The sequence below is a fragment of the Schistocerca cancellata genome, chromosome 1 (assembly GCF_023864275.1).
Source record: "Schistocerca cancellata isolate TAMUIC-IGC-003103 chromosome 1, iqSchCanc2.1, whole genome shotgun sequence".
Taxonomy (NCBI): domain Eukaryota; kingdom Metazoa; phylum Arthropoda; class Insecta; order Orthoptera; family Acrididae; genus Schistocerca; species Schistocerca cancellata.
In genome coordinates, this window is record NC_064626.1 from 216489441 (window position 1) to 216503396 (window position 13956).

At 43.8% G+C, this 13956-nt stretch overlaps 1 protein-coding gene across 1 annotated transcript in view; it reads right to left on the bottom strand.

The window, feature by feature from the left end:
- LOC126165291 (uncharacterized) overlaps nt 1-13956 on the bottom strand; it is a 380023-nt gene that overhangs the window by 144501 nt on the left and 221566 nt on the right. The gene's annotated exons all lie outside the window — the stretch shown is intronic.

The following is a 13956-nucleotide window of genomic DNA, read 5'->3' on the forward strand; positions in this document are numbered from 1 at the left end:
TGCAGATGAGAAGTACTGCTTCAGCTGTTCAATTGTTTCTGGCTTCTGGCGGTACACCTGGTCTTTCAAGTGTCCCCACAGAAAGAAGTCACAGGGGTTCATGTCTGGCGAATAGGGAGGCCAATCCACGCCGCCTCCTGTATGTTTCGGATAGCCCAAAGCAGTCACACGATCATCGAAATATTCATTCAGGAAATTAAAGACGTCGGCCGTGCGATGTGGCCGGGCACCATCTTGCATAAACCACGAGGTGTTCGCAGTGTCGTCTAAGGCAGTTTGTACCGCCACAAATTCACGAAGAATGTCCAGATAGCGTGATGCAGTAATCGTTTCTGATCTGAAAAATGGGCCAATGATTCCTTTGGAAGAAATGGCGGCCCACACCAGTACTTTTTGAGGATGCAGGGACGATGGGACTGCAACATGGGGCTTTTCGGTTCCCCATATGCGCCAGTTCTGTTTATTGACGAAGCCGTCCAGGTAAAAATAAGCTTCGTCAGTAAACCAAATGCTGCCCACATGCATATCGCCGTCATCAATCCTGTGCACTATATCGTTAGCGAATGTCTCTCGTGCAGCAATGGTAGCGGCGCTGAGGGGTTGCTGCGTTTGAATTTTGTATGGATAGAGGTGTAAACTCTGGCGCATGAGACGATACGTGGACGTTGGCGTCATTTGGACCGCAGCTGCAACACGGCGAACGGAAACCCGAGGCCGCTGTTGGATCACCTGCTGCACTAGCTGCGCGTTGCCCTCTGTGGTTGCCGTACGCGGTCGCCCTACCTTTCCAGCACGTTCATCCGTCACGTTCCCAGTCCGTTGAAATTTTTCAAACAGATCCTCTATTGTATCGCTCTTTGGTCCTTTGCTTACATTAAACCTCCGTTGAAAACTTCGTCTTGTTGCAACAACACTGTGTTCTAGGCGGTGGAATTCCAACACCAGAAAAATCCTCTGTTCTAAGGAATAAACCATGTTGTCTACAGCACACTTGCACGTTGTGAACAGCACACGCTTACAGCAGAAAGACGACGTACAGAATGGCGCACCCACAGACTGCGTTGTCTTCTATATCTTTCACATCACTTGCAGCGCCATCTGTTGTTGAAAATTGTAACTACTGTAATTTCGAAAGTTTGTCCGCCTGAAAATGTACTGTTGTCCCAAGCATATTGCAACAAACGGTGTATTTCTATCGCTGCTCGTTTAGTTTTTATTGCCGTTTCAAATATACCGGTCATTTTTGAAACACCCTGTAAGACAACAAGTGTCTGGCGCAGTTGTTAGATCGGTCACTGCTGCTACAGGTTATCAAGATTTAAGTGAGTTTGAACGTGGTGTTATAGTCGGCGCACGAGCGATGGGACAACATCTCCAAGGTAGCGATGAAGTGGTGATTTTGGCGAACGACCATTTCACGAGTGTACCGTGAATATCAGGAACCTGGTAAAACATCAAATCTTCGACATAGCTGCGCCCGGAAAAAGATCCTGCAAGAACGGCACCAACGACGACTGAAGAGAATCGTTCAACGTGACAGAAGTGCAACCTTTCCGCAAATAGCTGCAGAATTTAGTGCTAAGCCATCAACGAAACATCATTGACATGGGGTTTTAGAGCCTCTCGTGTACCCTTGATGACTACACGACACAAAGCTCTACGCCTCGCATTGGCCCATCAACACCGATATTCGGCTGTTGATAATTGGAAACATGCTGCCTGGTTGGACGAATCTCGTTTCAAATTGTACCGAGCAGATCGACGTGTACGGGTTACAGAGACAACCTTATGAAGTCATGGACCCTGCATGTCAGGATGGAACTGTTCGCGCTCGTGGAGCATCTGTGCACTTGGAGTGGTATGGGACCTCTGATACGTCTAGATACGACTCTGACAGGTGACGCGTACGTAAGCATCCTGCCCGATTAGCTGCATCCATTCATGTCTATTGTGCATACCGACGGATTTGGACAATTCCAGCAAGTAATGCGACAATCCACACGTCCAGAATTGATACAGAGTGGCTCCAGGAACTCTCTTCTGTTTAAACATTTCGGCTGGCTACCGAACTCCCTAGACATGAACATTATTAAGCATATCCGGGATGCCTTGCAACGTGCTGTTCAGAACTCACCCCCCTCCCCCCCCCCCGTACTCTTATGGGTTTATGGACAGCCCTGCAGGATTCACGTCGTCAGTTCTCTCCAGCAGTACTTCAGACAATTATCGAATGCACACCACGTAGTGTTTCGGCACTTCTGCGTGCTCGCGGGAGCCCTACATGATATTAGGCAGCGTACCAGTTCCTTTTACTCTTCAGTGTAATTTATATGGTTGTGCTGTGTAACAGGGGTCTCAGTCATTCCCATGATATTTGGATATGCGCGAAAACGTTTGCAACTTGCCCCGCTAAGCGCTTGGTAGTGCTAGTGTCCTCTGTGACACTCGTGAGCACGTTGAAGGCAGTGTGGCCCCTTCACAGCGAGGCGGCTGGATGGTTGCTGTCCACCGCTTCCTGATATTAAGTTACTTTTCATAAGTACGGGCTTTGAATGTTGCTAGCTGAGGCTTTTTAACTCTTCTTGTTCTCATATTTTTCTTTTTTCATTGTAGGTAAACTCACCTTTAACATGTCAGTTTCTCAACTGGTCAGTTTAAACGATGCTGCCTTGTTGGTTGCTTGTAACAGTATTTTATATTGCGAAGGCTGAGGCCTCCTCCTTCCGTTATAAGAACTGAAATATTTTGCTGACGTGACAGAGTATTTCATTTTGAGAGGGCTGAGGCCCCTTCTTTCCTATATCAGTGCTTATATGTTTTACTAACGTGTCAGTATTTCATACTATTTGTCATACAGCAGAGATTATTAGGATATACATCTGCTTGTTTATCGTAATGTCGATTCTACGTTTCTGTCTTGTACATGTACACAGGAAGATGTAATTTGACATCACGACACCGGTCGTTCCTGTGAAATGGAGCTGTGCAAAGCAACGACTGCGCACCTACCGCAACAGCGCCGTGAAGGGATCTCAAGAAAGCGTAGTCCCACGTGTCAGTGGAAAGAGCGAGCAGCGCCACACCTCCAGGAAGACAGAGTTCAGCGCCCCCTGTCAACGCTGACTTAACCAGCCGCCCATCGCTGCCCGGCCAGTTCGATCGCAGACTTCGAGAGCATTTGTACTTAGTAATAGGAAGATCATTCTTAGCCTGCATTCTGCGACAAGTAATACAGAATCAAGTACTTGTATGTAGGAGGCACAGGAAGCACAAGCACAAGAAGTTAAGTTTGGAGATTAAGTTTTCCATTAATTAGAACGTGTTTTGTACAGTTGACATAGGATTCCTATCGACGGCCATCGCAACTTCTCTTTTTCCTTGTTTGTGTCCATGCAGCCGACTAAACAGGAGCCATATACACTACTGGCCGTTAAAATTGCTACACCAAGAAGAAATGCAGATGATAAACGAGTATTCATTGGGCAAATACATTATACTAGAACTAATATGTGATTACATTTTCACGCAGTTTGGGTGCATAGATCCTGAGAAATCAATACCCAGAACAACCACCTCTGGCCGTAATAACGGCCTTGATACGCCTGGGCATTGAGTCAAATAGAACTTGGATGGCGTGTACATGTGCAGCTGCCCATGCAGCTTCAACACGGTACCACAGTTCAAGAGTGGTGACTGGCATATTGTGACGAGCCAGATGTTCGTCCACCATTGAACAGACTTTTTCAATTGGTGAGAGATCTGAAGAATGTGCTGGCCAGGGCAGCAGTCGAACATTTTCTGTATCCAGGAAGGCCCGTGCAGGATCTGCAACATGCGGTCGTGCACTATCCTGCTTAAATGTAGGGTATTGCAGGGATCGAATGGATGGTAGAGCCACGGGTCGTAACACATCTGAAATGTAACGTCCACTGTTCAAAGTGCTGTCAATGCGAACAAGAGCTGACCGACACGAGTAACCAATGGCGCCCCATACCATCACGCCAGGTGATACGCCAGTATGGCGATGACTACTACACGCTTCCAGTGTGCGTTCACCGCGATGTCGCCAAACACGAATGTGACCATCATGATGCTGTAAACAGAACCTGGATTCAGCCGAAAAAATGACGTTTTCCCATTCGTGCACCCAGGTTCGTCGTTGAGTACGCTATCGCACGCGCTCCTGTCTGTGATGCAGCGTCAAGGATAACCGCAGCCATGGTCTCCGAGCTGATATTCCATGCTGCTGCAAACGTCGTGGACTGTTCGTGCAGCGTTGTTGTCTTGCAAACGTCCCCATCTGTTGACTGAGGGATCGAGACGTGGCTGCACGATCCGTTACAGCCATACGGATAAGATGCCTGTCACCTCGACTGCTAGTGATGCGAGGCCGTTGGGATCCACCACGGCGTTCCGTATTACCCTCCTTAACCCACCGATTCCATATTCTGCTAACAGTCATTGGATCTCGACCAACGCGAGCAGCAATGTCGCGATACGATAAACCGCAATCGCGATAGGCTACAATCCGACCTTTATCAAAGTCGGAAATGTGGTGGTATGAATTTCTCCTCCTTACACGAGGCATCACAACAATGTTTCAGCAGGCAACGGGCCGGAGTGGTCGTGCGGTTATAGGCGCTACAGTCTGGAACCGCGTGACCGCTAAGGTCGCAGGTTCGAATCCTGCCTCGGGCATGGATGTGTGTGATGTCCATAGGTTAGTTAGGTTTAAGTAGTTCTAAGTTCTAGGGGACTGATGACCACAGTAGTTAAGTCCCATAGTGCTCAGAGCCATTTGAACCATTTGAACCAGGCAACGCCGGTCAACTGCTGTTTGTGTATGAGAAATCGGTTGGAAACTTTCCTCATGTGAGCACGTTGCAGGTGTCGCCACCGGCGCCAATATTGTGTGAATGCTCTGAAAAGCTGATCATTCGCATATCACAGCATCTTCTTCCTGTCGGTTAAATTTCGCGTCTGTAGCACCTCATCTTCGTGGTGTAGCAATTTTAATGGCCAATAGTGTACTCGGTTTTCGTCGCCTACGATCGCCAGCCTCTAGCTATTTGTCAAATTTATAAGCATGCACCTGCCTTAAAATAATTCCAAAAAGCCGGTGATAAGTCTCGTTTTGTTGTCTTTCACTTGCGCGTTATCATGTTTCTTTTCATGGATAGCAATCTGCAACTCTTCTATCAAGTCCAGATATCGTCATGATTCCTAAATCATTTCCTGTTCTCTTAATGGGATGGCCAGTTTCGTGCACGCTGTTCGTAACAACTGATTTGTCGTAGGTACTTTGCCTGAGTGGGTCTTCATGTTCCTTTTACCTGATAGGAATATTATTCCCGTGTGTCCAGTATACTCTGCATCTCAAGACGCGCAGTGTACTTCCATCTTTCGAACTTGTTTTCTTTTTACATCTTACTTCAAGCTGTACCTCACTAGATTACTGTTTGGAACGCTATTTTGAGATCGACAGGTTTACAGAGCGAGATGGCGCAGTGGCCAGCACACAGGACTAAGAATCTGGAGGATGGTGGTTCAAATTCTCATGTGGCATTCCAGATATAAGTTTTCTGTGACTTCCCTAAATTACTATAGGCATGGTTCCTTTGAACAGAATACCACCGATTTCTTTCCACGTCCTTTCGTAATCCGAGCGTATTCTCCGTTTCTAGTTATCACGCTTGCGACGGGAATTTAAACTCTAATCTTCCTTCATCCCGTGAAGTTTACAAATGTTTGCGATCTATTGGGAGACTGTTCGATGCTACGGCATAGTCATCATTTCATTTTTTCTTCGTTTAATTTCTTCTTTCTATTTTTATTACTTTCGCGCAGCAGTTAATTCACAGTATCTATTTCGTTGCCTTGTTGATCGCTCTGGGCAATAATAAAAATTTTGAATGTGCTTTATAGGCAACACATAATTTTTATTATTAATGTGTTTTGTGAATTGACAAAGTTGCTATAATGGTCTCTCTCAGCCAGATGATTTACCTCCCAGCATAAATATATTATCGTACATTTTATCTTTCCCATTATAACGGCACGTATACTTAGCCCATTTCCAATCAGGGCGAGGTAGAGAGTTCGAGATAACAATGACTCTATATTGTTGATCTCAGGCGTGTTAATGACTCAGAATCCCGGAATAACCAACGTGTGATTCTTGCAACCTCCTCCCAGATGGTCGCTGGGAGGTAGTACAAGGCCTTTCAAGTTTGATACCGCCTGTTAGTGGGTTGGAAACTGCGGGAAATCGCTCCTGCTGGTGCCTGCCTGGGCAGAAGCTCTCCAACGCCACAGCTCTCTTCATGCGAGGGTACGACGCTATTTGAGATGCGAGATGGCGCGAGCGTGCTATCAAAGAAGACTCTTTAGCGGACGATGAGGTATTCTCCCTATTAAGAAGACAGCTTCTCATTAATGTCTGCACATCAGGGTCACGCTGCATCCCAGAAAGCAATCTCCTACGTAATATAAACGATACCCTTCTCAATAGGCGTCAACGGATTGCGTCATCGAAAAACACGTCACATCAAGGACTCTCTGTGGAAATGAATGTCACATTGACGAAAAGCTGGAATTACGTGGTAGCTCGACCTAATGTAACCTGGTTCTTCATCACGGGCTGATGCTAACTGCTAACTAATTCGAGCCATTGTTACTTACGCCTTTGGACAGAAGGCTTTTGCTTCATATAATTATTTGTTATCGGTAGCTTTCTCTCTATAGACTGCTATCGTTGCATCTTTTCTACGATCATTTTCAGTTGAAACAGTGGGAATTTCTGAAAGAGACTTTTATTTCGATTCTATCAGATGTAGAAGTATGAAACCGGAATTTGGTTTCAACAATGAAGTGATGAAGATGAAGAAAAAGAAAATTTAAGTGAAACATAATGTAAATAGACACACACACACACACACACACACACACACACACATAGAATTATTATTTTTAGGCATAGAAATAACAATTTTCAAATCGTAATTTTGGCTTAAACAATTTATCTACTTTAAGATGTAAGTGGTTGCAGATGACAGTCTGTGGGAGAAAACAGTCACTGCAGAAACACAATACATCAGGAAAACCACAACATGTGCTAAAAAGGTATGGATTCATAATTTCATGTATTTTTTCAAATGTCTGTAATTACGATTTAAAAACTAATAGTTACATGTATACAAACAGTAAAGAACATTCTTTATCTTTAACAGCCATAAAATAAAAGCCCACTGAAGATGCAGCAACTGCAGTGAAACATGTTTGGATTAGAAAACAAAACTGTGTTTTGCTAAAGGCGGACACTATACAAAAACATACGCATTGTTAAAGCTAACACGGAAAAAAATAGCTTCAATCCCAAGACCAGAGTTTCTTTTGTACCTGACGAACAGCATTTCACAAGTTATCTTTCGGTTTGCTTGCTGCCTTCAGTTCATGCGGAACCCATTTTCCATCTTTCCCATAGCTTTCAACCGAAGGGAAACGGTTTTCTGCGTCACATTTTATTGTTCCGCGAGTTCCTGTTGAGTTTGAATACATCTTCAACAATTAAGGCCTGCAGTTCGTTGCTTTCGAACTTTTTTGGTGGTTTCCCGCGCTCGTCGTTTCTCACTTCAAAATCATTTTTGAATCTTTTGAAGCACTCGAAACATTGTGTTTTCCCAATATCATGTTCGCCGAAAACTTCGACAAGCATTCGATGTGGTCTGCAGCAGTTTTCTTCAAATGACAACAAAAAACCAATGCTGTCCGCAAATCGTAGTTCGTAGTCACAAAACTCTACATGTTTACGGGCTTGAAACAGATACTGATATACAGGGTGTTACAAAAAGGTACGGCCAAACTTTTAGGAAACATTCCTCACACATAAATAAAGAAACGATGTTATATGGACATGTGTCCGGAAACGCTTAATTTCCATGTTAGAGCTCATTTTAGTTTCGTCAGTATCTACTGTACTTCCTCGATTTACCGCCAGTTGGCCCAATTGAAGGAAGGTAATGTTGACTTCGATGCTTGTGTTGACATGCGACTCATTGCTCTGCAGTACTAGCATCAAGCACATCGGTACGTAGCATCAACAGGTTAGTGTTCATCACGAACGTGGTTTTGCAGTCAGTGCAATATTTACAAATGCGGAGTTGGCAGATGCCCATTTGATGAATGGATTAGTACGGGGTAATAGCCGTGGCGCGGTACGTTTGTATCGAGATAGATTTCCAGAACGAAGCTGTCCCGACAGGAAGACGTTCGAAGCAATTGATGGGCGTCTTAGGGAGCACGTAACATTCCAGCCTATGACTCGCGACTGGGGAAGACCTCGAACGACGAGGACACCTGCAATGGACGAGGCAATTCTTCGTGCAGTTGACGACAACCCTAATGTCAGCGTCAGAGAAGTTGCTGCTGTGCAAGGTAGCGTTGACCACGTCACTGTATGGAGAGTGCTACGGGAGAACCAGTTGTTTCCGTACCATGTACAGCGTGCGCCGGCACTATCAGCAGCTGATTGGTCTCCACGGGTACACTTCTGAGAATGGTTCATCCAACAATGTGTCAATCCTCATTTCAGCGCAAATGTTCTCTTTACGGATGAGGCTTCATTCCAACGTGATCAAATTGTAAATTTTCACAATCAACATGTGTGGGCTGACGAGAATCCGCACGCAATTGTGCAATCACGTCATCAACACAGATTTTCTGTGAACGTTTGGGCAGGCATTGTTGGCGATGTCTTGATTAGGCCCCATGTTCTTTCACCTACGCTCAATGGAGCACGTTATCATGATTTCATATGGGATACTCTACCTGTGCTGCTAGAACATGTGCCTTTACAAGTACGACACAACATGTGGTTCATGCACGATGGAGCTCCTGCACATTTCAGTCGAAGTGTTCGTACGCTTCTCAACAACAGATTCGGTGACCGATGGATTGGTAGAGGCGGACCTCCACGCTCTCCTGACCTCAACCCTCTTGACTTTCATTTATGGGGGCATTTGAAAGCTCTTGTCTACGCAACCCCGGTACCAAATGTAGAGACTCTTCGTGCTCGTATTGTGGACGGCTGTGATACAATACGCCATTCTCCAGAGCTGCATCAGCGCATCAGGGATTCCATGCGACGGAAGGTGAATGCGTGCATCCTCACTAACGGAGGACATTATGAACATTTCCTGTAACAAAGTGTTTGAAGTCACGCTGGTACGTTCTGTTGCTGTGTGTTTCCATTCCATGATTAATGTGATTTGAAGAGAAGTAATAAAATGAGCTCTAACATGGAAAGTAATCGTTTCCGGACACATGACCACATAACATATTTTCTTTCTTTGTGTGTGAGGAATCTTTCCTGAAAGTTTGGCCGTACCTTTTTGTAACACCCTGTATAGCGAAATTCCAGTTTCATACCTCCACACCTGGTAAATTACACGAAATGGCTAAGTGCACCCTCGGTTTATTTATACAGCAAAATAAATTGTATATGACGATTTTTGTCCACTTTTTGCTTTCGCTTGAAATGTGCGCCATCAGGATGTTTAATTCACTCGACAATGTCCATCCAAAGAGGAGAAATGTCAGATACCGCTTGCCTTAACAGTGCTTGTTCTCATGAAGAATGGCGTTTAATCTCTGACAGTACGCTCCTGACGCGACCGAAACAGCAACATGTTACATGTTCACTCCGTAAATTTATGTTACGTCTTTAAATGAGTTATGTTACGTAATATGTCTTATACAGGCCCGCTTATAGTTCACAGTAAAAACACGCTAACGGCTAATGTGTTACTGGACACCATTGTTGTAGGTGAAAAGCAATTCAAGTATGATTAGCAACTTAACAGAATTTTTATATGAACAGTGACCAGGGTCTAGTTAAAAATAGATATATTTTTTTTATCTCGATAACTGCAATACCCAACAGTTTACCTTCTGGCTGAACAGATTCCTGTTTACTACTTCCTCTGCTTCTGCTTTGGATTTCTCGTTTATTACCTTAGTGGAACAGTGATACATTATTTGATTTTCCTATAAACGTCAGAGGCTTGTGCGTAAACCTATTTGTTGGTAGTCTATTGATATGTCCATAAAATTTTAATATTCGTCTTCTAATGTCCTGTAGCAACTATGATAAATTTTTCTATTGTTTTGTGGGATTTCCGTCTGCATCCACCCGTTTTTTCTGGGTGAAGAATTTTCCTTTCGTTGTTCCTTCAGGATGTTTCCCAGATCTCTTTCTTCTATTGAGAATTAATGTTTCACTTGGGCGCGTTGCAGTTTCTGACATTTGTGGGTAGAAATGCTCTTTTTGTTGTAGATGCCATACGTTCTCCCGTACGCTCTCTTGAGTTTCTGTAATCGAACTTTCTGTGCTTCCATTTCCAGCGCCGCTGGCTCTGCGATCTCACCGATATACTTGAAGTGCCTGGCCCTTTTGATTTTACCACACTTCTCGTTTAATTTCTGAGTGTTAAATTTAGTGTAAATCAATTCTGCTCAAAAGGGATTTTGGGGCCAGACATTTTACCGTATTGCTTAAGGACTTTCACCTGTTTGATTCCTGCGATTTCACTGTTCATTAGTATCTCTAAAGAGACTACGAAATCTAGGCAAAAGACCTTATCGTAATATTTTGTTCGTTAAAATTGGTAGGCTTCAAGAGGGTTTAGTTTTTTTTTTATTTTTTTCTCATTCCCTAACGCATTAATCAAAGAATGAGATTGAAGGGCAGTGGCGGCCGTTCGTCTGCTTGACGAACACTGGTTGTAAATGCAAAGGGTTCTGATGTTTCCTTTATAAATTTCGCTGTGCACTTTACGTCCGTCAGAGTTCCTTGATGAGGCTTACTGTTTTTTGCTAGTCCCTTCGTCTCTTGAATTTAAAAAAGAAACTGTCCATCACCTGACTCATATACCTTTCTGAAGTCTACTTCGGGTTATCTAATAGTTTCTGTATTATTTTTAGTTCGATGATCTATTCCGCGCAAGAACGCGATAGTCGAAAACCTGCTTGGTATTCTTCGATGTTACATTGAATCTCTGCTTGTGTTCTATGAAGTAAACAAGGTGAGAATATCTTGTGCCTCACTTACTTCCAAAAGAAATCAGTTTATCCATCTTGTCTCTCTTTTTCACCTGTGTTATCAATTCTGCTATCTGCTTTCCGATCTCGAAGAAGTACTGTTTAGTCTCTGGTGATTTCTTAATTTTATATTTCTGGAAGTCTCTCTTCTATTTTTCCAGAGCGTCTTCGCATACTGAATCCTATCAAGATGGTTTCGTGTTCTGCTACCGCGGGATTAGTTTCTGATTTGCTGTGTGATCTTGGTTTGAAACTGTTCCCAAGTGACTGCCTTTTCTTTCTTTCGTTTCTCTTCTGTACTAGTTCCCTGGACCCTGTTTGTGTCAAGTTTCTCACTCTGTGTTCTCTAGCGCAGAGGCTCCCAAGCTTTTCCTCAGACGGAAGACTTTGGGCATCCTGGTCCTTTGATGGAAGACCTTGTTTACTTTGAAGGTTAATAAAATTTAAAAAAAGAGAAAAATGGTTGCATGCAATGATTACTTCAGTTTTAAAATATAACGAAAGCATGTATACCATAATTAAATTAATAAAATAATTAGTATCGACAACGTATCGAAAAAGAAACCACCATTTCCGTTTCTCACGGAACACATATTCTATTCTCACATTCTGAGAAACCCTGCTCTAGCGGTATATTCATGTTTGAGCAAACAAAACTTTTCTGCACACAAGACAGTGATCCGAGTCGACAATGACTCCTCTGTGGGGTTGTACATAGTGTACTTCTTTCTAAGAATGGTATGTGATGGCTACGAAGATCGACTTGATATTTACCAAACAATTGTATGAGTGACCTCCAAGTCTTTTACCTTCGGGGATGTTTTCCATTTCCAAACTGGGTGGTTGACACAACGAAGTTAGTATAGTTCCACCCTTGCTGGTGAATTTATGTTCTGGGAAATTTCCAACGGTTTTCTTTGTGTCTTTTTTTTTATCACCCAGGCTGTGTGTTGAAATCGCCTAATAGAATTATTAAATCTTCGCCTGGAATTTTTGACATGATCTCCACCAGTTTAGTCCAAAGCTGTTCAATCTCTTCGGGTTCTATTCAGTTATCAATGTTTATGGGAGCATGTGCATCAATCAACCTGTACATCTTATTTGAACACTTCACATGCATTGTCATGATCCTGTTATTTATGGGCGTAACTACTTCGGTTGAATCGACTACATTATTGTTTACGACAAAAGCCATACCCAGTACCCAAAACTGGAGTGGCATCTCTCCCGATTCGCTTGTCTGCTTTGATTTTGGAGATACGGTAGTTACCTTAATCAGTAGGATTGTCGTCTGTGAAGCATATTTCCTGGAGGGTAGTGTCCGCACCTTTTGTTGATATAGCTTTGATATGAGATTTCCTAGTTTGCTGGTAGAACTGAGACGTTGATATTGAAGGTTCCACTACGCGTACGTCTCTTTGGTGGTAATTTACCAAAGAACTCCGAAAGCACGTCCCCCAGATGCTTGCTTGTAATCAGGATTTTGTTCACTTTTTTCCACTGGGGGGGGGGGGGAGGGGAGGGGGTGTTAGGGCTAGGGATTGTTTGTTCCTCGAACATGAAATCTGCATCCGTGTACTTTGGGTGAACAGACGCGACCACACTGTAACTTGCTCAAAGTCAGAAACAAGGCGGATTTTGTTGAAGGAGTTAGCTCTTCCGCTAATTCTGCCGTACTGAGAGCCACTCTCTTCGCCACACTACCTGACAAAAAACGTAAAGCACCAAGAACGGAAGGAGACGCTGTGTGATATTATTTCAGTGATTAAAATCGAGTCAGTACGAGCCCCTCTATCAGTATAATGTTGCACTCCCATTGGTCTGGATGCGTGCACTATTTGGTTGGGTTTGAGTTTCAACGGCAAACGGCGAAGGACTTCGAAGACATGTGTAACAGAACGACTTTTTTGAAGGTACGTTGTGAGATGAAATCAACAAAAGGACAACGAGGGTAATATAGTGCAATCGATTTAAATCAGACTATGCCGACGGAATTAGTTTAGTAAATGACACACTTAAAGTAGCAGATGTGTTTTGTTATTCGGACAACAAAATAACTGTCAGGGGCTGAAGTAGAGGGTGAAACTTTCAGAGTGGAGTCTGAAACAGAAACATTTTATGTAAACTGAAGGTCAAGAGGGAGAAAATAAAGGAAAGGAACTAATGATACCGCTGCATCGGGACTTCATGCGGTATCAGTGGCGACAAGCGAAAACGTGTGCCGGACTGGAATTGAAACCAGGATCTCCTCCTTATTAGGCGGTTGCGTTAACCTTTGCGCCACGCGGACCAGTGTTTATGGCAAATGCGTAGACTATTTCGATACGCACCCTAGCCGACTCTCACTCCCATCTAGTGTAACTTTTCCGTAGTTCCCGGCCAAGTCCTCCTTGTTCGCTAATTTTAGATTCGCACTGGAGGTCGAACGTAAATGTGACGATTCACTGCCCATCTCGAAGAATCGATTGTATAACTGCGCTGTGCATGTTCCCTAGCATTCATATAAAAGAAACATTTGTTAACATAGAATATAAATTTAGATATACGGAAATCTTTTCTGAAGGTCTGTGCCTTAAAGGTAGTCGCTTGACCGAATCTGTTTGCCTGTGAATAAATATACAACAGGTTTCTGTGCGCCCTCTACGCCGGTTTGTAATTACATTGGAGCTGTGTAAGCCGACCTCCGTGGACGAGCAGTTCTAGGCGCTTCAGCCTGGAACCGCGGGACCGCTACGGTCGCAGGTTCGAATCCTGCCTCGGACATGGTTGTGTGTGATGTCCTTAGGTTAGTTAGGTTTAAGTAGTTCTAAGTTCAAGGGGACTGATGACATCAGACGTTAAGTCCCATAGTGCTCAGAA